The following is a 27175-nucleotide window of genomic DNA, read 5'->3' on the forward strand; positions in this document are numbered from 1 at the left end:
GGTTGTTACAAGTGTGGTATAACTGGCATCCAGTGAGGCAAAGCCCAGGATGCTGCTAACCATCCTATAATACACAGGATAGCCCTCACGACAAAGAGTGATCCTCTCAAAATCTCAGTTTGAGACTGTTTGGGAAACCTTAGTATAAGATGAAATCATTTCTCTTCCCCGTTCGATCCTCCTACCTTTAAAACATTGCCTTTTATACTAGTAGTACCATTTCCTTTCACTTTTTTGGACCAAGAGTGGTGTAGTTACCCGCGTGGTTGAATCTGTTAGCCAGCTGGTCTGCATGGCCCACTTTCCCTCATCCTCACTCACCTTAGAACAGGGTCAGGGGAAAACTAATACTGAGGAAGAGAAGAAAGAGAGAGTTGCTACATGGTGCTCACTTGCCGAGGAACTCTGAGAGCTGAACGCACGTAGAAAGACACTTAAAGGATGTCCTGGAGAGAGAAAGACAAATGCTGTATGGTATCACTTACATGTGGAATCTAAAAAAGCTAAACCCTTAGAAACAGAGAGCGCAATGGTGGTTAGCAGGGCCTGGGGGTGGAGGGGAATCAGGGAGATGCTGCTCAAGGGTAAAAACTTTCAACCAGTAAGTATGTTCTGGAGATCAACGCACAGCATAGTGATTATAGTCAACAATAGTGTATTATAAACTTCAAAGTTGCTAAGAGACTAGATCTCAATTGTTCCCACCACAAAAAGAAATGATAATTGTGTGAAGTGATAGAGGTGTTAGCTAAGGCTATGATGGTAATCATATTGCAATTTATAAATGTATCAAATCAACACGTTGTGTGCCTTATACTCACATGATGTTATACATCGATCATATCTCAACTAAAAAAGAAAAGGATGGTCCTAGAAGGCCCCAAAGGTTTTTATACCTTTACACTTCGTTTATAGTTAGTCTTTTCCCAAAATAATTATTATGGATCTTGTGTCTGTATACATCTCACATCATTCCGTTGTGAACCTGATGTTTATTGAAACAGCCTCTTGACTTTCTTCCCTCCCTTCTCTTCATTTACCATCTGAATCATCTCAGCTGTGGTTTGGGGAAGGCGAGTTTAGCAGTGACTCCTCATTTGCGAATCTCATGCAGCAGCGTGGTGTAATGGTAAATAGCACAGGCTCTGGAGTTAAGTGCCTCAAACACGTCCTTGATATCTGCCAGCCTCAGTTCACCTTTCTGTAAAATGGTTGTGTAAAATCATCATTGTTGTCATCATCACAGTCCACTCATAAGGTTATTGGAGGAATAAAGAGAAAAATTAATAAAGCCTAACAGCATCTGGCACAAAGCTTTGAGAATTTATCACTTATATTATTGTGAGTGTTATTAACATTTGCATTGTTATGCGTGGATAACATGAGTGAAGAGCATAGATTCTCCTAACTGTATGTTTATTTATGTGTTTCACCTTATTTGAGTTTGTCATCTCTAGATTACTAGCTGCTTATACCAACTTTGAACCAATAGTCTTTAAAATTTTTTGCTTAAGAGCTTGCCTTTCTTCCTTCAATGAACTTCCCAGTCGTCACACCTCTACCCCTCCCCCAACTGCCTCGAGTTTAATCCAAGACAGATGTCGACCTCTCAATTACTTAAATACTCAAATATTTATATTTATAGTTGAGATTGGTCACATGTCTTTACCCCTTTCCTTTTCCTCATCTGTATGTTCCTTCATCTTCTTTAATATGAATTTGTGTTTTTTGTTGCTTAACTTTTTGTAATTTCCTATAGTATTCTCTACAAGGCCAAGTATGAGTCACTCACTGCAAGAGAGAAGACATTATGAGATCTGATGGATTGTTTTACCTTTTTATTACACCGAGTTTGAGTATTTGAATCTTGTGGCCATTTGAATAAAAAAAATGCTTTTTTGATTAGCATTAGTATCAAATGTCCTGACCTCTGGGATTGAGAAACAGATTCTGTAAATGTCTTCCAGGGTTCTTTGTGTTTGCATTTGAGTAACTAAAGGGGCAAAGATAGTGAAAGTGGTAATTTAATTTAAAGTTGTTTCTTTGTTCCCTTTAGGAAATGGGCCTGTGGATGTATGTAGGGTGATAAGGTAGAAAGACAGGGAGGGGTGTAAATTGCTCTTTAGTTGCTACTTTTTAATTTCAAATTTCCCTTTGTCAGTCATTTAATTCTGATGACTGTGATTATCGTATTAAACCTTTCAAAGTGACCTGAACTGTTTTTCTTATCTGAAATGTAACAAAGACAAAACAGCTATTGGGCTCACATTTGTAACTTGATAGAAATGCTCGACTCTTACTATGTAAATACTTTCAAGTCAGCATCTTTTGTATTTCCATAATTTTAAGATATCATATTTTTTAATGAAAACAATTCAATTTTTAAATCTAGTTACTATCATTCGTGTGTGTAGGAGTGTGGAGGAATGTGTTTGTTTACAGATGTTTATAATGATACAAAAAAATGCTGAGTATTTGACTGCTTTCGTGGGTAGATGGAAAGGGGAGTTGTTTAATGAGCAGAATTTCAGTGTTGCAAGATGGGAAAGTTCTGGAGAACTGTTCCAGAAAAACACGAGTATACGTAACACGATTGAAATGTACACTTAAAAACGGTTAAGATGGTAAATTTTATGTGCATTTACCACAGTTCAAAGAAGAAAGCTCAGTATTTAATCTAGGCATAAATGCATTCAACACAATGCCATTGCTTATTGAGGTTTTTGTAGGAGAGGTGGGGGTCGCTTTCTTGTTTAAGAGGTTGATGGGCAGTCACATAAGAAGGAGATGGTAATAGAACTACCTCGTGATTGTTGAGAGATTTAAATGAGATAATTTGTGGAATTGTTTAATGTAGTCTCTAACTTTTTATAAATGTGAAACCATTGCTATTACATAGAGTACAGTAGAATGAACTATAACATACTATAATTTATTTAATTATATAGAACGGCATAATGATTAAGTGCACAAACTCAGTGCCTAATTACAAGCTATGTGAGCTTGGGAAACTTGGCTTCCTTAAGCTCTTTGTGTTCATGAGCTTCCTCATTTCTATAATGGATAAAACAATAATATCTATTTCATGTGGTTGCTGAAAGGATCAAATATGTTAATACATATAACACATATACTTTGTTTTGTATAAGTGCCGTTATTGTCTTACTTTGATGGTTTAGAAGGTAATGATAGTTTGCATGTTAGCAGTGGTTTATAGTTTTAAAGTAATATATATTTTAAACTCACTAATTACTCCCAATTATTATTTCCTTTTATTTAATATTATCATCTCTATTGATGGGCCATTTTAAAACTATATCTACCAGGAGTGTAATCCTTACACATTCCCACAGACTGAAATGTTTGACGTGGTTTATAGAATTACATATAACTTAAGCAGAGGGGAAAAAAAAGACCTTGGAAGTTAAGTTCTGCGAAATGAGGAAAGTTTATTACTGCATCTCTTTCAGCCAGTTCCCTGTGCAAGTAGTTATTGTTATGGTGTTTATGGTGTTTGTTTATATTAAATGAATAGCAGGCTGCAGAGAAACAGTGATTGTACATGCAAGAACCTGTGGCAAAGATATTCCAGAAGAGATTTAAGTTTTTGATGTAAAGAATGTTCCTCTAATGGAAAAGAAAGCTTTATTCATTATCCTTATACATTTATATTTTTAGAGCCTTTAGAGTTTTTTGCATAGCTTCAAAGAAGTGTTTGGTGCCTCCTAAAGTTTTCACATCATTATGGCATTGTGACATTGTGCCAAACATAGATGAAAATATGTCAGTTCTTTGTGCCCATGGTTTTGGGATGTGGGTGGCAGAGCAGGCGGTGGTGATTGTAATCTTCACCCTCTGTCCAGACATCCTACATCCTGCCCCAGTCTTAGGAAGGCAGGTCACTTTCTTATAATTATAGTTTTGGGCTAATACGCCACTTTGAACATGTCAAATTCTTAATGTATTGATTTTTAAATATAATTATAACGTGAATTTAATTTGGTATATGTGTTTGGAACATGTGCTATTCTTTGGCAAATGTTTCCTTAAATTATATGCTTGTGCATGTATTAAAGTGTAGGAAATTATTGTTTTACTTGTAACATGCTCAAGGTGCATTTTAATAAATATAATGGAATACCCCGAGGCAGGGGAACAGTAAGATCAAAAGCTTACTCTATTTTAGAAGCTAGTTTTATTACAGTTGATTATTAATTTAAGGATTTATTTATGGTGGGTAAAATGACTAGGAAGGGTATGAGCCCAAGTAGATCACGTGTGTGTTGTGTGTGTGTGTGTTGTGTGCGTGTGTTCATTTTCTTATTTTTTGCCTATATCCTGTCTTATCTCACTCCTCCCCACCCACCCTTTTTGTTTATTATGCCAGTGGGCTTTCCTAGCACTGTTAAAACAGCAGAGGCACAGGGTACACTGGGGGTGGATTTGAGTCAAAGAACATAGCGTTGTTTTAACTCTTTGCTTGGTAAAATGGATTGAAAGCCAAGTAAGCAAAACAACATCAACCAAAACAGTCATCAATTTATGGGATCCTAATCCTCCCCAGAACTACGAGATTCTTAATGTAAATGTGAGAGGAGATCTTACTTAGCGATACTTTATCAGAATGTGATCTACATTGCTGAGGAGACAGAAATCTTTTAACAGTTGCCTTTAAGGAACTGTAAATTTCAACAATTATTCAGCCCATTGCTTTCAGCACCTTTTGTTGGCTTATTAGTGTATAGAACAGCAGGGTTGTAAGAGGAGGAAGAGCCTGTGCATTTTAATTAGCTCCAAAGACAGGGTGAGATAAAAGGCAGGGTTTTGCCTCCTTTTTATTTCACATTGGCTGATTAAGGATGCTATTGTAGGCTGAGCTGGCTTGACCTAATCTCGGTGACCACCCATTTATGGAAGGGGAATGGCAAAAACTTGCTCCAGTTTTCTGAATGGGATTAGGAAGGCACTAATTAGCAAATCCTGAAAGCCATGAGGCATGGATAGGAACACAGGGCCCTTCCATAAGAAACAAATGCAGTCTGGGGAAACATTCACCAGTTGAACCAATTAAAGCTTGCATATATTAGGCACTTGGTGATGTGTTTTCCGTTTTTAATTACTTAACCATGAATAAGAGCCTGATGTTCCTCAAGCTGTACTTGTTGATTAAATAAATACTTCTGGCCTGAAGAGAGATGTCAGAACTTGAAGAGTACTAATGTTGATAAAGAGGTCTGTATATAGTTAGAGAATAGATTCAAGTTGCATTTGACCTCAGCTGGATGGGAGGTGGCTGCAAATACAATCTGCAGAACTTAAAAATGAACTCTTTCAGCTTAAGTACAGTCAGACTTTAATTATGGAGGGGGAAACAGTCTATTTGGGGATCATCCACTCTTTACTTCTCTCCTATGTTCTTCCTTTTAATCATGCTGAATATTACGGAAAGAGCACAGGCTCTGGCAGCAGCAGAGCTAGGCCTGGCTGTGACTAACTAGTGAGGAGCATTAGGGAAGGCCCTTTACATCTCTGAGTTTCAGTTTCTCTACCTTCAAAATGAGGATAATGTCATTCATGTTATAAAGTCGTGGTTAGGCGTAGGAATAACCTGTGTAATGCTGTGGGTGAGACCTGGTGTTCAGTAAGGACTCCCAAAATGGCTGTTGCCATTACTATTGTTAATACTATTGTTATTATTTCTCAGTGTTTCAAACTAATATAAAGCAGCAGGAGGTGGAAGAAGTGAAAACTGGAAGACAGCTAGTCCAGAAACTTTGGTCCAGAGACAGGCCTAGGGTGATTTGGCTGAAATGAGACTAGGAGTTTCATATGGATTTCACTTGGCCATTTCTTTACCCCTACCTTGGTTGATTGAGCTGGCCACTAGATGGAAGCATATATTTTTATTGGTTTTAATATCTGTAATTATATAGGTCTTTTGTAAGTAGATATGTGTATCTAAAATCAAAATATCAGATTCAGTCACTGCAGTTGACCATTTTTGAAATCTGTAGAGCTAGACTGCGACTCTTCTGTATAGGAAAGGAGAGCAAAAATAACTCAAGTTTCTGGAGATGCATATGTGGGATTTGGATACAGGCAGCTAATATTGAATGCATTGATAATGCTTAAACATAATTAGCAAGACATTCTGTCCTCCCAGTATAGATGGCACTATTATAATTATTTTTAATCTATTTATATACATTAGAACAGCTTTCTGTATAGATATTAAAAATTCATACAATACTAAATATTTTCTATCAGCTGAAAGGGACTGGCTTCATTTTTAGTAAGGGTCTAGTGATCATGATCACTAGTGTGAGCAATATTGAATATATGTGTTAATGAATGGGACTTAGGCTTCCAGATGTGTGATACCAATATTGTAATGTATGTTTCTAAATATGTCAGATGGTTTTAATTTTTTCATTAGTTTCTTTTACATATTTTTTTATTTCTGTTAATGTAGCTTATGAAATATTATTTCTTTTTTTTTAAAGATTTTATTTTTTCCTTTTTCTCCCCAAAGCCCCCCGGTACATAGTTGTATATTCTTCGTTGCGGGTCCTTCTAGTTGTGGTATGTGGGACGCTGCCTCATCGTGGTTTGATGAGCAGTGTCATGTCCGCGCCCAGGATTCGAACCAATGAAACACTGGGCTGCCTTCAGTGGAGCACGCGAACTTACCCACTCGGCCACGGGGCCAGCCCCCTGAAATATTATTTCTTTAAAAAACTATTGATTGACTGCTTGAATCAAGATTCTCTGCAAGGTGCTCTGGTTAGAATAAGAAAATAGAAAAATTTCTGTCCCTGTCCTCCAGGAGCTTACATTGCCGTTTGAATGAAAAAAATATGAATAGTTAAATAATATATGCAATTTAAGTTATTATTCCTGAGGATAGAGAAAAATGGCTCAAAACTTTACAGGGAGAAATCATTTCATGCTGGCATAAGTTAATGACATATCTTGAAGAAGACAGAGTGAAGAGGAGGAGGGTTGGGAAAAAAAAGGGAATTTTCGGAAGAGGGAAGTGTGTGAATGAAGAACAAAGCATGTTTGCCTGCCAGTGAGTAATTTATTTTTCGAGATCTGAGGGGAATTGTGGGAATTTGGGTTTAAAAAGGTAGATTGAGGTCAGGTTGTGGGAGCTTTTAACTGGCAGGCTAAGTGGTTTTGAATTTATTCTATAGACAATTAGGAATATTCTGCTTAAATGGCCATAGTCATTGTAGAAGAGAAAAGGGGAATTTTGCACCAATTCCTCTGTTTTAAAGCTCCAGTTGAATCCCCTTTTCAAATTGCATGAAGAAATTTATGGGAAAAAAGGCATTTGATATTAGGCAAAGTTCAGATTTTAATTCTTAAAATATAATGAGGTTATATCTTAGTTTTGCTATAAATTACAAAATGTGCAAGGCAACACCACATATCATGGTCTTGAAGAAAATTTTGGAGAAAATTAACCTGTTGTTTCTGTTCTCTTATACAAAGGATTACCTTGTGCACCTTGCTGAATTTATTCTTATTTCTCTTTCAGTGCAAGAATAGATCCTTAGTTTGTTTCCAAAATGTATAGCTGTATTTGTAGACAAATACATAGACTCAGTTAGATGCTGATGAAAATATGGAGTCAGCACTGGATTTGAGTAGAACTAAATCTGGGCAAATGCAGATAAGAAGAGGGGAGACAGAAAAGGACCAAGAGTTTGGTTTCAATTTGTGAAGGATTGGGGCATCATGAAGGTAGGAATTGTGCTGTCATGTGCCTTAAGCAGGAAGATCTGTCAAGAAAAAGTGGGCTGCATATAAATCCAGGCAGACCGAAGACTGGAATCCTGAGGGATCTGTCAGTCAAGGTTATGTCACCTGGGCTTCTGATCGTCTAGGCACAAAGGACTATCAGGCAGAGTCAAGGCAGCCCAAGGTTGGGCTCCAGACAGTGCGGGCACTTATTCTAACGAAACTGCAGGATTGAGTGTCTCTTTTCCTTCTTTTTCCTCTACTTTTCAGGTGACCCCTTGTGTCTCCACTTTCGGGTTCAGGGCAACGTTAAGTCCAAGTTGCATAATATAGGATGGAGATCCCTGAATTTACTGCCCTTGCTATCTCTCAGTACTCTGCCTTCACACTTTGCTCTTGATTTTGTCACCTACACCCTGCTGGAGCAGTTCTAAGGTGTGGACTGCATTGAGTGTGTTCTTCCGTTTAGTACTTAATCCACGTCAGACCCTACTATATGAAGAACCAATTCTGATTACATTTGGGATTTAAAAAATCACAAAAACAACAAAACAAAGGGCAAAATTAGGCTGACCTGTGTACTTTTATGTAGTTTATTTTAAGTATTTGCTGAGTAAAGGTCTTTACGCTGCCTTTCAGTATCAAAGCTGAATGTCAGGAGTAGTGGTTTAAAATGTTACACAAATATAGAAACATAGTTATGTTCACCACTTAAGTGCTGGGACTTTTCTGTTCTCTTTTGTTTGTTACTGAGCACCTTGGGATATGGAAGAGGATGACAGATTAATTTCAATGTTCATATAATCGCACACTCAATACTTCTGTTTTTCCTTGAGCCCAGTTTTACTAGAGCCCAATTTTATTTGCTAGAAATAGGTGATCTGAAAGTTTTATCTTTTAAAAAAACGTCTACTGCAGACTTACTTTTCTGTCAGACTGTTCTAAGCCTTTTTCACACTATATTTCATTGTCTTCTCAATAGTTACTCCTTTTTCGTTTTTGTTTTTTTTAAATCAGGAAACTAAGGTTAAGAAAGGTTAAGAAACCGGTGGCCCAAGTTTAGACAACTAGTTAAGGGGCAGAATTGGGACTCCAAAGTCCACTTCTCCTTTTCTTTACCCACTGTGCCCTCAAGAGTCTCCCTAAAGAGGACAGGAAGGCGTGCTGGTTTTATCTTTATGAAACCACTCATAAAATTGTTACAGAAGTTTTTATTTTACCTGATCAAATTCCCCTTATATGTAGGTGAAGTCATGAAAATAGAGAATCTTTCAAATGCTTGTTTGGAATACATTCAGAGGAAACCAAAAGGTTCGTTTAACTGGCTTTCACTGTCAGAGCTAGCCTGGAAGAGATTTAATTTAAACATAATTTACCGTAATCTCTTTATCTTGTAGATAAACACATAGCTGTGAGCTGAGGCTAAGAGTCTTGTCCTAGACACCTCACTTTTTAGAAGCAGAGCCAGCTTCCTTGATTCTCAAACCAGCTCTTTTCTCTGCAGGGCCACCTATCCTGGTCTCATTCCCATTCTAATGAAAATTCTAATTTACATTAGAAGGGCCCCATACTCACTGGGAAAATTACTAATCAAATTGAACTTTCTGGTTCTGATTTAATTTGCTGGCATTAGTAGACATGGTCTTAGGCTCTTGGGAAAGAATTATTGAAAACTAATTTTCACTTGACAAAATATAACCTAATATAAAATTTACCTTAAGCAACAAAAAATTAAATCATTGTATTTGTAAACAGGGACTTTTTATTTTGGGTACAATATTTGTTTATCTTAGGTTGTGAATAAATTCTCAAATGACGGTATCTTAAAAAATAGGAATAGATATTGCTAGTTTGTATTAGGTAAAAAATAAAGAAAATTAGCCTGTGGGGCTTTGATAGGAAAACCATTAGATGTGATCTCCTCACCTGTTAAACCCAGCTGTCCCTTGTGGGATTTGGCTTTTGTGTTCTGAGAACCATTTTCTGTGAAAATCTAACGAGGAAACTCTAAACTGCTGGTGACAAGAGTAGCCTATTTTACATACCATGCAGTAACCAGGATCAAGTATCAGAGTACAGATTCAAGCCCTTTCTATTTTTCATGTATTGAGTTTGGTGGCATTTTGTAAAACTATCTATCCTTCTTCCATTGCCAAGCTGACTAATCGACTGGTCTGTTGACACCATCTGTCTAAAGAATCCACAGCCGCTACCATGGCTTTTGGTTTAGTTTTCAATAGAAACACATTCCATCAGGAAAGAAATCTCTCTCTTTTTTTTAATTTCGTTAAGTCTAAAGTTGTGAATCACATTGGAATTTCCCTTTCTTTCCTTCGGTTTTTCAGTCTTTTTTTTTTTCATTGTTTAAACACATTCATTTAATGTATTTCAAAAGAGTTGAGTACTGTGGATTTTAATGATATATTAATAGAAATTGATACAATGGCCCATGATATAAATATAATATAGGATGTCTGTAATGTTTGAAAACAAATAATTTATGTATAACTTGTTTTTTAAAAATATTCTCTAAACGATTTCGTGTTTCTTAGAAAATGAAACAGCAAGTGTTTGGTTAAGAAAAATGCTTTTGATTTGGTGAATACTTATGGTTTCATGTAGGTAGCTCTTCTGCTCAGTCTTAGAAGTTTCTGTTAGAACTAGGTAGTACAATGCTGATTATATGTTTTATGAGAAAAATAGAATAGATGCTAAACGCCCTTTGAAAATGAAGGTTTTAAAAAGAAACTAAGTTTAAGTGTATTTCATGTCCACCTCAGATATTATTATTTGGAATAAACACTTTAAAAGAATTCAGAGAACCCTTAAATGGTAAGTACCTGGTATTTAGGTAACGTCTTTTATTTGAGTGAATCAAATTATTTAAGTGGTACTACCTCCTGAGTTCCCACTGTAAAATATGAAAAGTATAACAGAACTCATTCAGTTGCCCTTATTATATTTTATATGTATGCTTGCAAGTATATAAAAATCTGTGGTGATTGCAAATAAATTTAAGACATGGCTTTCACCTTAAGTTGTTAATATTTACTAAGAGAATAAGATATATACATGTGAAAGGTTAATTATTAATAATAGACAATTTGGGGCCAGCCCCGTGGCCGAGTGGTTAAGTTCACATGCTCCGCTGCGGCAGCCCAGGGTTTCGCTGGTTCGGATCCTGGGCACCAACATGGCACCGCTCATCAGGCCATATTGAGGTGGCGTCCCACATGCCACAACTAGAAGGACCTGCAACTAAGATATACAACTATGTACCGGGTGGATTTGGGGAGATAAAGCAGAAAAAAAAAAAAAAACGATTGGCAACGGTTGTTAGCTCAGGTGCCAGTATTTTAAAAACAATAATAATAATAGACAATTTGAATACTAATTGTAGATGACAAGATGACTTATTGTAGTGGGGTTTTTTTGAGAATAAAGAAGGCGTGGATTGTACTGGTCTGGCAGAGCTTCATGGAAGAAGAGGAGGTAGATAGAAACTTGAAGACATTGGAAAAGTGGAGAGGTGATAGTGTAAAATTCCTAGCAGGGTCTCCACAGTGTCTCAGTCCTGGGGAGGAAAAACTTGATTTAATATAGAGAAATTATATTGGTCTATTTGGTTGCAAGCGAAAAAAACCTGTTCAATAATGAAAAGCAGGTTCATCAACTCGTATGCTCAGGCCATAGAAAGTGCATTGGTGGGACCAGACTTAAGGGACAAATCGAACAACTAGCTAAAAGCCATCATTATGTTTTGGTTTTCTCTCCTCTGCTTCCTCTTGTGTGGCGTTTCATTTTTCTACTTTACAGACAAATCTTTTCCATGCAAGAGCAAACATCGTGCTCGGCAGTTTACAATGCAATAGGTTTTCCCTGCCAGCTCTAGGGAGGAAAATCCCAGGGAAGGATTCTTCCAGTTGTCCTACCATTAGTCATATGGGCATTCTTGGACCAGTAATTGGTGTCACCAGCCTGCGGCCCACGCTCACCACTGTGGTCTAGGAATGGAGCCTGTTACATGAGGGATGGAGGAAAGGCATACGGGCCAAGGAGTTCCCCACTCTGCAAAAAAATTACCACCATGGACGTGTAGCTATAACACGTAGCTGCAGGAAATGCCTGTTTGTTACTTACCCATTGGGGAGAACGAATGATTTTAATAATCTTTTGAATCAATCAGTGAAAGATACTGAATCATGAATGAAATTAGGAATGCCACTGTGTCAATTTCCTTTGTGTTAGTAAGCTTATATAATTCTAGGTAGTACAGCCCTGAGTAGAACCATGTATGTTTGTTTTTTAATTATAATATCATTACCATAGTTATTACATTGTAAAATTCTTCAACTAAAGTAAACATGTTGATCCATTCTTCATATTCATGAAAGAGATGGTGTTATGATTTTAGTATATAGTGTTGACTCAGATTTCAAAGCACAAATATTGAAACTTTCCTGTTTATTTAGCAGACCGTCACACATAGGCTTTTGACACTACTTGGAAAATAGTCAGACTAAGTCTTTGTTGATCCAAGAAGTAAAAGGAATTCTAAAAATTGCGCTGTGGACTATAGTCAGCTGTGTGAGAACCAACTCCTCTGACCAATGGCCCCACCCCTTGCTATGAATATTTATAAAAGGAATGGGTTTACTAGCCTTTTAGATATTTTAAATGATTTAAAATGGGAGTACAAAGCATTTGATTTTTACCTGTTTATCTGATTTTATTGTCATAGGAACTCTTCTCCTTGTCTATTGGATCTGTAGGGATTTTAGTCCATTTCATATCATGCAGATTAGAGGGGTGTCAGGATTGCTGCTGTTGGCGTGGCCTCTTTAATTACCCATTTCAAGCTTTCAGGGCTAAACCATTTGCCTGCATTGGGACCTCTTTCTCTGTGCATCACTAGGCTACGTCATTTTTTGTCATGAGTTGGTGGTTCTCAAACTTTGGTATGTGAGCCAGACCTCAGACCCAGCAAATCAGAATCTCTGGGCTGAGTCTTGGGCCATTTTTATAGCAAACCTCCCAGCTGATTCTGCTCTGCGCCAAATCTGAGAACTTTTTTTCCTCTTAATTCTGTTGTTTCTATTTCTGAGAATATGGCGACATATTTTCTGCAAATCTAAACCAGCAATAAACACCCAGAAGCATCATGTATGGTGAGAAGTGCAATCAAATGACCTAGATTCAAATTTTAGCTTGCTTACCAGCTGATTTAATAATCTTGGGTGAGTCCATTGACTCTATTGTTCTTAGTTTCCTCAGGGTAAACCAAGGATGATAAAAGCATCCATCGATTAGAGATTCAATGACTTGATTTACAACACTCCTGGAAGATGTTACCTCTGCAAAGATTTTTTTGGTCATTGTAATAATTACTTGGTCATTCTATTACTATAGTTATTTTATGCTGTACGTAATTTTAATATTAAATTCCCTGAACAATTCATCTGGACTTCTGAATCTATTCTGTTTTCAGATTTGGGGGAAGTGATATTTAAGCAACAATTAAGCTTTTAGATCCTTAAAGGTATATAAGAATCTTACTTTAATGTACCTTAAAGATTACAGAGGTGGATACAGTTTGAAGTTTGAAGGTTGGGCCTTTATGATAAAAGAGCTGTTCACATCTTCATGCAGTGAGGTATTATTATTAACTAGAAATTCCTTTGGTCTGTTTATCCACCATCAAAGAAGGAAAGCAGAAGCGAACCAGCATCAGAGGAATATGTATTATGTTCAAGGTGCTGGGTGTAGTAATTTCTCCTAAATTATTTAATCTGTGAAGTAGATATTATCACCAGTTCTACAAAATTATTGATGCCTGAACTTTGTTCACTCAATCATTATTTATCATATTCTGAGTAATAAAAAGAGAAAAATATTCTATTGAAGTAGTTAGTATTCGGTTAATTAGTTCTTTTTTTCCTTTATCTTTACATAGCCTTTTGGTTCCTTTCTGTTCCTCCATTCTGAGAAAGAAAATATTTTCCAAAATATAAAATGACCTAATAACTATTTATGGGTCATTCCCTTTCTCCAATATATTCAAAAAGATTGATTTAAAAATTCAAAAGTTTCCAATGAAAAGCATATTTAGCTATCTTCCTGTTTTGTGTGAAATATGTCTCACTCGTAACTCAATGAATTTTTAGCAACGTTTAATAACAGTAATTTAACTCTGTCTGCAAACACCAAATACTTCAGTTGTTGTTTATTTTTAATTTTAAGTGCAGTGGAAGATTGTTTGTGTCCATATGATTTTTATATAAAATAATCGTTTTCACATGTTTGGCTTTGGGTTTTTTGAAGGACAAACTTTAGAAAATGTGAGGGCTTAAAATCTCCACATGTGTCAGACACATCACAATAGGCTGTTGGTACAACACATATGCCATTGAATATGCGTACTAAAAGGATACTGTGCTTCCCAAGCAGACTGAGAGTGTCCAGGCAGTGGGACTCACCATACATTTCTTTAATTCTGTTACTATTATAGGCATTTTCAAATACCCTGATCTAGAGTCAGGATAAAATATGTTATGATCAACCTTACTCTGCTATTGTGTTTCCAACATTCTGTGCCAAATAATTAGCCATATAACTAATATGTGATTCAAAATAGTTACCAGGAGAAGGACATGTACATTAAGTATACTTTGTATTTATAGACTTGTAGCACTATGCCCCACAGCATTCTTCCCCACCCTTTATGAGTGTAGGAATCCAATTTTAATATCTGAGTCTCTGTAATGATAGTAGTTATAATTTTAGTAGCATTTGACTGGGGGGAACAAAGCTGCTAGGAATTCAGTGATGTTTTAGAGAAAATTTATATTTTATCACTCACAACGACTATCTTCTTATATTTTAGAAAATCTGTGTGCATAACAGTTATTTAGTTTATAGAGTTGTGCTGGATGCAGATGCAGTTCTGAGATCCTCTTATGTGCACCCTGGCTTTATAAAATTCAGATGATTTCAACTTATTGGAGTAGGGCAGGAGCAGCTTAAGTAATTTACCAAAAATTAGACCTCAAACAAGATATTTAACTATTCTGAGCCTCTCTTTCTTCATCTGTAAATATTTTAAAATAGGAATGGCATGGATATTAATAAGATAAACTACATAAAGACTGGCACCTAGTCATGCATGTTATAAAATTAATTTTTATTTACCCTTACCAGTAATGAAATGTATCATGGGAATGAGACTTATTTGTCAGACAAGAAAAGTGCATTGTACCTCCCATAATATAAAAACTTATACTTCGTTGTTGTTGATTGACATAGAAACAACTCCTAAAAAAAGAAAAAGAACTGAAGTTTGGCCAAACTTGATACTTTAGTTTCTTCTTACTAATTTAACTAATTTTTAAAATCTCAAAGGGTTTATGTTATTTTAGAAATGCATATTTTATTTCAAATTGAATTTCTGCAGTTATCGTGAAGCATCATGCTTTGCATTTTGTGACCTCTAGACTTCCACCTGATATCTTGCTAGCATTCTTTGAGGTCCTTATGAAGCTGACATAGTCAAAGTGGTTAGTCCCTAGATCAAATCACATGGCCTCTTGAACAGATGAGAAGTAAAACTTTCAGAAGATCTTTTGATAGTTTTGTAATAGAACTTTAAAAATAAACTATATTTAATGCAAAATATTGATTTTCCCCCACTCACAGTTTCTTCAACTTAAATAGGAAAGCTCATTGGGTTACATTCTAACCCCAAAATGATTTGCAAGTGTATGATGTGTTCACCATTGGAAGACTAAAAGCCAGTAAACCTCAGAAGAATTGTGTATGTCATTGTGGCCAATTTGAGAAAATCAAAATGTTTTTATTTTTCCTACTAGAGAGCATTCAATTTTACCTGAATTCAAGAACAGTTATCGTATTTTCCAATAAGATGAAGAAATCACTTTGTATAATGTTAGAATACTTTTGTTAGATTTAGTGTTTTTTTAAGTTTAGGAAATTTTTCATATTGATGCAAGGGATAAACTTTTTAAAATAAAAATAACTAAAAAATGAGGACCAACGCTAGAGCTGTATAACATCACTAAAAAGAGTAATAAAGAAGGAGGGTCATCATTGCTTTTCTGCTTCTAAAGAAGTCATATCAAATGCGATATATCCAGATCATGGACACTCCCACTTCCTGAGTACCATCTAAATGAGAGAAGACTTCATTGCTTAGTTTTCTTTCTTTGTTGGAGGGAATGAAAGAGGGAGGGTTGAATGTAAAGCAAAATCTAAAAATAAAGTCATGAGGAGACAAGTAAGGTTTAGTTACAGGAAGTAGGCTCGGCTTAGAGTAATAAAGCAATAGCCCAGCTCCAAGTTGGGGTTGAATGGGGAGGTGGGCAAGGGTGACAGGTCATAGCAGAGCAGCGGCACAAGGCTGGCTTGATGAGGGGCACATGTCCTTAGATTTCTCTGCCCAAGGGAGTCAGTGCTCTAGGGCTCCTCATAGCCCTAAAATTGCGAGTAGGGGTTAAGTGGTTTCAGGTGAGTATCAACAATATTAACAGATGAATGGATTAACAGGAAATCAGTAGAAAAACAGTAATTGGAAAGAAAAAGAGAACTGGATACCTAGCATTTATTACCTGTGTGCCAGACATTCTGCTAGAAACTTTACATTTGGCCTTCATAACAATCCTGTGAGGGAGGAGTTTTTCTTTCCAGTATCCTTTTACAGATAAGGAAATTGAGAATCAGAGAATGACATTGCCTAGATTTACATAACAAGTATTAAGGCATGGGTTTAAAGCTGTGGAATAAAAAAAAGTTGTGTGTAATAATCAAGGCAGATAATTCATTTACAATAGGATCTACAAAGAGGCAGATCTGATGAAGTGTAGCATTTGTCTAGGGAAATTAGTTGATACTTAGTGGTATTTTAGAATGTGAAATAATTTATTCTCCAGTCGTTTCTAAAGAGATGGAGCTCTAAAAAAATGTTGGTTAAGAGGTGCCAATGTTATTTAAATTAAAGCAATATGTTTTCATATTAGAACTCGATAGTTAAATAGTATGAATTCATAATTCCTGTGAGGGAGACACAATGACTCAACTTTGTAATGGAAGCAGAAATAGATCAGGTGTTCTCAAACTTTAATGTGCATCAGAATTACTTCTGGTGCTTGTTAAAAACAGATTTTTAAAAGACTTGTTTCAGTCGATCAAGAGTGGGGACCCCTGACATCTGAATTATTAACAAGATCCCACCTCTCTAGTTCACTGTGTTCCCCAACAGTTAAGACCTGCGAATATAAATTATGATCTTCATCGTCACGTGTACCAGTGTTTAAGAGCCACTAGTATAGGTTTTGATTTTTCCCTTTGCATTTATTTTCATTTATTGTAGATTAGAACTGTATTCTCCAACACTGTAGTCACCAGTTGCGTGTGATTGTTTAAATGAAATTAATTAAAATTAAATGAAATAAAAGTTGGGTTTCAAGTGCTCAAAAGCCTCATGTGGCCGTTGGCTACTACATCAGAGACAGCACATATAGAATATTGTAATCATCATTGCAGAAAGTTCTCTTGGACAGCACTGGATTAGAATGTAAGAATAATGAAATTTGGCCCCATTATATATTTTTGGTATTGGCAATTATTTCTTAAAGTTGTCCTGATTAAATATAACTTTCTTTAGCAGGAGCAAACATTTTCTTTAGAAAAGTAGCTTTCATATTAAAAAATATTTCTAATCAAAAAAGATTGTGCGCTTTATTCTTTTGTTCTTTCTCTGAAGAGAATAAAGTGCTTAAAGGAGGTAAATTACTTTGATGGCTTCAATTTCTACTTGGAATGGCAATCATCTGAAGACTCTTTTGATGTAGGTGGGATTTTCCCACTAAAAAATTTTCCCAAAGAACACTTCTTACTGTGCTCAAAGAATTAGGAGCAGACTCAATATTTTATCACTTTATAAAACAAGTTCAAGGGCTGGCCCTGTGGCCTAGAAGTTAAGTTTGGTGTGCTCCACTTTGGTGGCCTAGGTTCAGTTCCCAGGTGTGGATGTACACCACTCATCAGTGTCCATGCTTTCTTGGTGACCCATATACAAAATAGAGGAAAGTTGGCACAGATGTTAGCTCAGGGTGAATCTTCTTCAAGCAAAAAGAAGCAGATTGGCAACAGAAGTTAGCTCAGGGTGAATCTTCCTCAGCAAAAAGAATAAAAAAAATAAAAAATAAAACAAGTTTTAAAATTATCTGTAGAAATGAAACTAAATGGTCTAAACAACCTTCAGGATTTGTCCTAATATTGCTATGTTACATCGTCTTATTGTGTATATCATCAAAATTCTTTCTTCTTTATTGAGGTATAATTGACATATAATATATTTGTTTCAGATGTACAATATAAAGATTCGACATTTATATATATTGCATAATGATCACCACAGTAAGTCTAGTTAACATCTGTCACCATACGTAGGTACAAATTTTTTTTCTTGTAATGAGAACTTTTGAGATCTACTCTCGTAGCAACTTTCAAATATGTGGTATAGTCTTATTGACTATAGTTACCATACTGTACATTACATCCTCATGATGTATTATTTTATAAATGGAAGTGTGTACCTTTTATTAAAAGAGTTCCTGAATAGAATAGGCATAGAATTTAGCATTAAATCTTAAATTTAACTGTTAGTTTGGTGGCATTTTCCTGAATATATTGAATATGATTTATAAATTATCAAGTGAAATTATCTTGGGAAAACATATAGCATAATTATAGTTTATAGGGTCAGCCCCGTGGCCAAGTGCTTAAGTTTTGTTTTTTTTTTTAAAGATTTTATTTTTTTCCTTTTTCTCCCCAAAGCCCCCCAGTACATAGTTGTATATTCTTCGTTGTGGGTCCTTCTAGTTGTGGCATGTGGGACGCTGCCTCAGCGTGGTTTGATGAGCAGTGCCATGTCTGTGCCCAGGATTCGAACCAAGGAAACACTGGGCCGCCTGCAGCGGAGCGCGCGAACTTAACCACTCGGTCACGGGGCCAGCCCCTCAAGTGCTTAAGTTTTCGTGCTCCACTTCAGTGGCCCAAGGTTTCGCCAGTTTGGATCCTGGGCGTGGATATGGCACTGCTCATCAGGCCATGCTGAGGTGGCATCCCGCATAGCACAACCAGAAGGACCTACAACTAGAATATGCGACTTCTTACTGGGGGGCTTTGGAGAGAAGAAGAAGAAAATAAAGAGGAAGAAGATTGGGAATGGATGTTAGCTCAGGTGCCAATCTTTAAAAAAAATAATTATAGTTTATAATTTGAAACATAATCTTGAAATAGAAAAGTCCATGGGAATGGAATGGAAAGTCACCTCTGCACTCTTTTTTAGTATCATCTGTTGAGCTTCAAGTTGGTTTTTAAAAAGTCTTAGAGTTATGTCATTTTTAATGTATGAAAAAAACGAAATTTACAGTGTTGGTTTCTTTCCCAAAGTCAAACACAAGTTTAAAGTGAAAACAACCCTGAACTGGCTTTCTTTTTGTCTCTTAGATCCCAAACCTTAGAGCTGTTGGACTGAGTTGTGTGAATTCTTACCTCATAATGCTTCTTGAATTTTTTTATTTCTTTTTCTTTTACTTTTGTTGCCTCACACCTGTGTTGTGGGAGTGATTATCTTATCAGTTCCTGATCTCCTCCCACTACTCTTCATTCTGTCTAGCCTTTGAGCTCCTAAACAACATTTCATCATGTTATTTCACTCCTCAAAATCTTTTAAAAATGTCTTTGTTGCTAACAGGCTAGAATCCAAAAGCCTTTCTTGAACATTTTTAGATCTCGACAGTTTGGCTAAAGCAAACATTTCAACTCCTATTTTCCAGTAGTGTTAGACTGAACCCTTCATACAAATCATGCTGGACTTCTTGTTGCCACATTATTCTCTGTCCCTCCCCTCCATACCCTATTTGAAACATGCTGCCCACTCCTCTCGGCTTATCTCATGGTTGTGGGTTGAATTCTGTCCCACAAAAAGTTGTTAAAGTCTTAACCTCCAGTATCTGTGAACGTGACATTATTTGGAAATAGGATCTTTGGAGATGAGCAAGTTCAGGAGAAGTCGTTAGGATGGATCTCAGTCTAATATGACTACGTCCTTACGAAAAAAAGAAATTTAGACACAGAAGCAGAGACACAGGGAGAAATCTGTGTGAAGATGAAGGCAGTTTGGAGTGAATGATGCAGCAGAAGCCAAGGAACTTCCAGTCATCCACTAGAAGCTAGGTAAGAGGCGGAGAAGGAAGGAGCTAACCCTGCTGCTTAATCTTCTAGCCTCCAAAACTGCAAAACAATAAATTTCTGTTGTTGAAGCTTCCCTGTTTGTTATACTTTGTTACGGCAATCCCAGGAAACTGATACAAATACTATTTTTTTTTTTTAATTTAAAAAATGTTTTGCATTAGTGCCCCTCTTCGAGAATCAGATGGTCTTGTCTGTGGATGAATCTTCTCTCTAGAAAGATCCAAATATATTCATAAACACAAAACCCCGAATAATTTCAGGGGCAAAGAACCTCTAACCAACCCAAGTCATATCCACCCCCCCATATCCATCCAAATCCTCTTCTCAGAGGAAGCAGTCTGCCCACTTCACTTAACTTTTGGTTCTCATTTCTCCTTTGGCATGTACTACATTTTGCTTTTGGTACTTCATCACATACTTCTTGGACTCTGAGCTTTTCAACATGTGTAAGCCCCTCTAAACTTGAAAACTCTAATCTCTCTAAGTCTTGAACCCCTAGCTTGTAAGGTTTTGAAAGATAGTATTAGTTCACCAACATCGCAAGGTCGTTATATATATAAGGTCGGAGGAAATCCCACGTTCATGATTCTCAGTAAATGCCTGCAAGACACTAAGTGCTCAGTACTTAGTGCCAGCTATCGTTGTTCCCTTTCTTAATAATATTAATGTCTGCTAAAGTGCTTCTCAGCAGAAAATTACTTGAACTTCCTGCTTGGCCTAGGGAATAATAACAGGTGTTACTTCACTCAGCCTGTGCTGAGTCCAGCATCAATTGAAGAATAGGTGTGAAAAGAGCTTTAAAATGAGAAGGCGGAGAAGCAGTGTTGCATGGCAACGCTGTGGAAGGACTGCAGGCTCCAGAGTCCATGCCTTTGAGTTTGATTCTCAGTTCTCCATCAATTATTTTGTGACATTGTGCAAGTTATTTACTCATCTGAGCTTTTCTTTATTTATCTAAAAAATAAAGGTAATTATCCTTATATTTGTTGTGAGGATTAGAACCTCTTCTAAGACTATGTTGTTTTTATATCTCTTTGCATGCCCAGAGACATTTGCATCCACTTCCAAGAATTTTGACACTTTGAAGTGCATCCTGAACGGACTGAGAACATCTCTTCTTTAGTCTCTTTTATCAAAGATTTTACTCCTGACCTCATGTTTATGGGATTCAGAAGAACAGGGTCCTCGTTCTGGCTGCAGGGGATTATTTGTTGTCAACTTTGATCACGTATTTTCAATCTGTTGATTAGTTTTCCTTTGTTTGGAAAATGTGACGGTTGACAAATTTATCTGTTCCTATTCCAGCTTTAACATGCTGTATTAACCTCATTTTATGGATGAAGAAACTGCCCCAGTAACTGAGGATCGAGAGGTAGAAATTTATGGGTCTAGGAGAGAAGCCCTATTATTCTGATATGAATCCACTACCTTCTCTTCTCCCAAATGCCGTGTAGAACTACAGTATTTTTCTAGCTTTTCTTACATTAATTTGACAGTTAAAAGAAAAATCTCTAGGTCTGTTACCTTCATTCTTATACAAAGTAAATTCTTAAACAGTTTTAGCGTCTTACAGCATAGGTTAGTGGTTAAATGCCCAAATTCTGGAATAGACTGCAGTGGTCTGAATCTCTGTTCCATCACTTGTACCTGTGAAATTTTGGACTACTTACTTAATTTCTGTGCCTCAGTTTCCTCATCTATAAATTATGCCTAACAGTTGTGCCTTCTTCAGCATGTTTTGAGGACTGTGAGAATTAACACAGTAACGAAATTAGAATATAAATACATTCTAGTTATTGTTCTATTCTGACTTTCAAGATTAATGAGATACTTATAAGACTCTTAGTTGTGTCCTTTTCAGACTTTTTGAGAAAGCACCACTTGCTTTTATTAACTCAAACAATAGAACTAAGTTACCACGTAGAACTAAGTCAAACCAAGTCATGATTCTGTGGGTTATACAAGGTGACAGTGTCACCCTGACCATCTCCTATGCATCTTATGCTCCATAAGAATTTTGATTCATCTTTCTCTTTTCAATTTATTTTTCATATGTGGAAGCTGTAACTGTTGTAGTTCTGTAGGGTTTTTGCGCTTTTATTGGGGGTGTCAGGTTTGCAAAGAGGGATGAACGCTTTTCATCTTGAAGGCCACAGAAGTGTTGCCACAATGTGTACAGTGGTAATAACTCAGAGAGGGGGAGCTTGCTGTTGATTGCATTTAATATGGTGTTTTGTGCAGTATGGCTCAAAGCCATTATGAAAGGAAATGGAAACTCTAGAAATTGGCATAAACTTCATTTTGGCTATGCATGTGAACATATAGTGCGTTGCAATGGTTACAGTGAAGCAAAAACAAACAAAACTCTAGAAATAATGGTCTGCTTTTAGTTTGCCAAGACGAAAGTTTGTGAAGGGAAAAGCTAGTAAAAATACTTAATTCTTTAAGTGTTTTCTTTATCATTATTTGTTCTTTTACTTTTCTCCTTCTATAATATCATTTTAGTCATGCAAATCTATATAAACAAATATTAGATATGTATATAGATATTTATGTATATGTATGTAGGTATAATATATACGTGTATATAGGTATGTATGTATATATGTGTGTGTGTGTATATTTATTTATACACACACACACACACACACACACACACCTGTTTGCTTTCTCAGATATTTGCGATTATTTCTTTTTAAGAGCACTACAGTTCAGTTAGACAATTTTTAAAATTAAGACTTTATGGGGGCTGGCCCAGTGGCACAGCAATTAAGTTCTCACATTCTGCTTTGGTGGCCCAGGATTCGCTGGTCCTGATCCCATGTGGACCTATGCACCATTTGGCAAGCCACACTGTGGTAGGTGTCCCACATATAAAGTAGAGGAAGATGGGCATGGATGTTAGCTCAGGGCCACTCTTCCTCAGCAGAAAGAGGTGGATTGGTGGCAGATATTAGCTCAGGGCTAATCTTTCTCAAAATAAATAAATAAATAAATAAATGATAAAAAATAAAATTAAGGCTTTATTTTTTTAGAGCAATTTTAAGTTCACAGCCAAATTGAGGGGAAGGCACAGAGATTTCTCACATACTCCTTGCCCCTACAAATGTGCAGATTCCTCCATTATCAACATCAGACCAGAGTGGTACGTTTGTTACAGCTGATGAACCTACACTGATACATCATAATCACCCGGAGTTCATGGGTAACAAGACCATCCAGGAATTTACGTTTACTGAAATGCTGTACTTTGTGTGTATTAAACATCAACTACTATATTGACACAGATCTGTTGTTTCCCATGGTATCCTTGTAAAGTTTTTAGATGTTATGTATCACTAGTCAGTCACATAGTTGAAAGTGTGTAACACATCTACAATAAAGCTTTATGGTTGATTCATATTCTTTCCTTTGTACTTCTTATAAGCTCTTTATGTGCTATTGAGTTTTAGCTTCTATCTACAATCTATAAGGCTAGATACTGAGTAGTTACTCAATAAACACTTGCTAAATTGAAATAATTTTGCTTCCATGCATCATCTTGGATTATTTTCTTCTTGGACCCCTGCTATTTACCAGTCATCATTCTTGTGGTTTTAGAATTAAACAACGTAAAGAAAACAACCAAGTAGAGAATTTATTATAGGTTTCCTCTTTGCATTGGATTTCTGTCTTTATTTACACATTGGGTAGACTATTCTATATTCGTATTAAAACTGAAAAACATAAAATCTGATAATAATGTGGCAATTCCTTTCCTTCACACACTTTATCTTTCAGTAAACTTTTTTCTTGTTTGGCTAATAAGTCAACTAGGAACTTCGGACTCTTTTGTTTTTCTTTCCATGATGTTTATTCACTGCAGTTTAGGATCTAATAACGTTCTTTGTCTTAAAAAGTTTATTATATCGTAGGACAATTTGAGTATACTTTTTATTATTTCATTTTTTTGTTAATTTTGGTGCTGGTTACCATGATGGAATTTTTTGGATGGGATATTGTTCTTTCACTCTGTTTCATCTGACTTTTTAAGGAGTGAGAGTGACCAACCGTCCTGGTTTACCTGGAACCGACTGATGGAGACTTTCACTGGTAAAATTGGGAAGGTCACGATTAAACCAGGATGAGTTGGTCAATCTAGGAGAGGATCCCTGTATTTAAAAAGAATGAGTTAATTTCATCCTACTAATTTTGTCTATATCAATAAACTAGAAATACATGGGTTTTTCCACATACTTTTATTGGAAAGTTGTGTTTGGAGAAAGACATATTACTGTTTTCCCTCTGAGGGTACCTACTGGAAAGCAGTTCTCGAGACTTGGTCCTAAAATGATGCAATGTATCTGATTATCTAATACATCAACATTTGGAATTGCTTATGCTTCCAAATTGTATGTTTAAACCATTGAGTTGTCTGGCTAATGGATAAATAAGCATTAAAACTTGAAGATTTTCTGAGACTAGAATTTAAAATTGTTTTGAGAATTAAATATTTGAATGTATGTTTTAGTTCAAAATCTCTGAAGAGATGTAATCCAAAGTGAAAAGAGGCGTTGACTAGGCATCAGTATTTTAGAGGGAGGTTTTGATCAGCGTGAACCAACTTGAAGGCACAAATAAGCATATTTTAAAAGGTGATATAACTGGGAAGTGACATTAAGGAAAAATCAGGTATTTAACAATATATTGATACCCAATTCCAATTCTATATATTAAAGGATTATAGAGAATTTTAAATGGGTATTTTAGAAGGGCAATATTGTAATCAAAGTACCATAGAACTGTAAGTTACAGATGAAAAAGTTGGAATTTAGTGTCTTTAACAAGGTGTCAAAATATTTTTGGAATTATTGGCATTTTCTAAAAATACATCTTTAAAACAATTAATTTTTGAAGATATTCATCAACCCTTAAATTTCTTAAACACCTTTGTCCCCAAATTCAATGAATAAGATGATATATTAGGTAAATAATTTAATATGTGGATAAAGGTGCATACACACTGATGCTGAACTTTAGATTTTGATCATCCTAAAAATTTGGAAATAAATAAACTTTTCACGAGGAAGTTCAATTAAGTTAATTGTAACATATCAGTAATATGCTATTAATGCATTTAAAGATATATTTTTCAAAAGTTCTTAATGAAAGGGCAAAATGTTTATAATCAAAAATTAATTATAAACTATTTAATATGTAAAAATTGATAGAATAACACTGGAAGGAAAGATATTAAAATAATAGCTTTGGTTTTTTCTGTAAGAACATTAGATTGTAGATAAGTATTTTATTAGTTATTCTATTCTGTACTTCCCACGTTTTCTACAATGCACTTTCTATTATTTGTTTTAATCTGTATTAGTTTTTTTTTTTCTTTTGGTGAGGAAGATTATCCCTGAACTAACATCTGTTGTCAATCTTCCACTTTGCTTGAGGAAGATTGTTCCTGAACTAACATCCGTGCCAGTCTTCCTCTATTTTTTGTATGTGAGACACCACCATAGTGTGGCTTGATAAGCAACGTGCAGGTCCGTGCCCAGGATCTGAACCCGCGAGCTCTGGGCTGAAGTGGAGTTCATGAACTTAAGTACTACGCCACTGGGCCAGTCCCTTTATTAATTTTTGTACGTTTTTATTTATAAAAGGAAGTATAACTTTTTTTTCTGTTGATTTTGAGGTGCTTGTTTATAGCGTCAGTTGATTTTTTGGTTGAGTAAAGTCAGGACAACAGCTCAAGTTATGTTAAGTTATACTTCCTACCCCTGGAAGAAAATTTGAAATTTTTTCCCATTTCTCAGCTCAGTTATATCATAATGGGAGAATATATGAATAAAATGTTATTTCCTGTTCATTTTGAAGAGCATGTTCTGGCAAGTATACATTAATCATATGTATTTTAATTTTTCCTAATACATGGTCATACTAAATATCATGTTATGGTTCTGCTAATATCTGAGAAGAGAAGCAGTTTAGAATAGTTGTTATAAACATAAGCTCTGGGGCCAACTTACCTGGGATGATGGCTCAGATCTGTCGTATATTAGCAGTGTGACATCAGGGGAATTACTTAATTTTGCTATGCCTCAATTTTCTCATTTATAAATTGGAGTTAATAATAACATTGTGGTTTTTGTGTGAGAATTAAATGAGTTAATGTGTTTAAAATGCTTAGAGAAGTGTGTGATGCATAGTAAGCACTGTAAACTGTGAATATTAGTAGCAGTGGTTAAAATATTAAAAATGGTATAATTTCAGAACACTCAATAGTATAAGAAATACATATTGCAGTAGGTTCAACCTCCAGTTCAGTGGTTCTCAAAGTGGTTCTTAGCATCTGTTAAAATCACATTGTGTCCCTGCAAAGTACCACCCACAAGTCCTCAGACCCAAGGAGATTGACTGACTAATTCAGGGACCACTTGTCTACACTTTTAATCTCACCCCTGTTTTCTTAAAGCAGAAAGCTAAAGAAAGTAAAGAATACTTAGAAATCAGAGAAACCTCATAAACATATAAATAATGATCACACATTGAGACACACCACTTTCTTTTGTTTAATATTTAAAAATAAGTTTTTTTAAGGTTACCTACTGAATGGCTTGTCCTTACTCCAGTTTGATGTGCCTTTGTTTGATATTTCAGAATGTTTTATGTTGGTGAACCTGTATTTGCTTCTGAAAACATCTACATGCAGGTTTATGCACACATGTAGTAAGCAAAATACTTATGCCAGAGAAAAGGACTTTTACTTTTTCAAAAGACTATATTATATAAATATAGTTCTAAAGTTAATAACAAAGTAAATTAAGAAGACACCATCAACCTTATAGTTCATCCCTCTCCATGTCAATTCTTGTTTCAGTGCTAGCAGAAAGCTAGCGAGATATCCATTATGTTGAGAGATTCTACCAGTTATTACAGACAGAGTAGGAAAAATGTAAATATATGTTGATAATGTAATTTGGGCTTAATTTACGATTAATAGAGGGTCTCAGAATTGCTCAAAAATGGTAAAATGTGAAGTGACAAATAGTTTAAGGTTAAAAAACGATGATTTTCCCTTGGTGGCATAGATCTTATAATGGTATTGAAGATAAGTAAAATACTCAAGTCTATTTGCTGCCTAAAGAGAAGAGGCAATTGATAGCTGTTAATC

At 35.8% G+C, this 27175-nt stretch overlaps 1 protein-coding gene across 6 annotated transcripts in view; it reads left to right on the forward strand.

The window, feature by feature from the left end:
• Nucleotides 1-27175, forward strand: part of ROBO1 (roundabout guidance receptor 1) — a 1064923-nt gene that overhangs the window by 713981 nt on the left and 323767 nt on the right. The window lies entirely within an intron of this gene.

Source organism: Equus asinus, chromosome 18, assembly GCF_041296235.1.
Source record: "Equus asinus isolate D_3611 breed Donkey chromosome 18, EquAss-T2T_v2, whole genome shotgun sequence".
Classification (NCBI taxonomy): domain Eukaryota; kingdom Metazoa; phylum Chordata; class Mammalia; order Perissodactyla; family Equidae; genus Equus; species Equus asinus.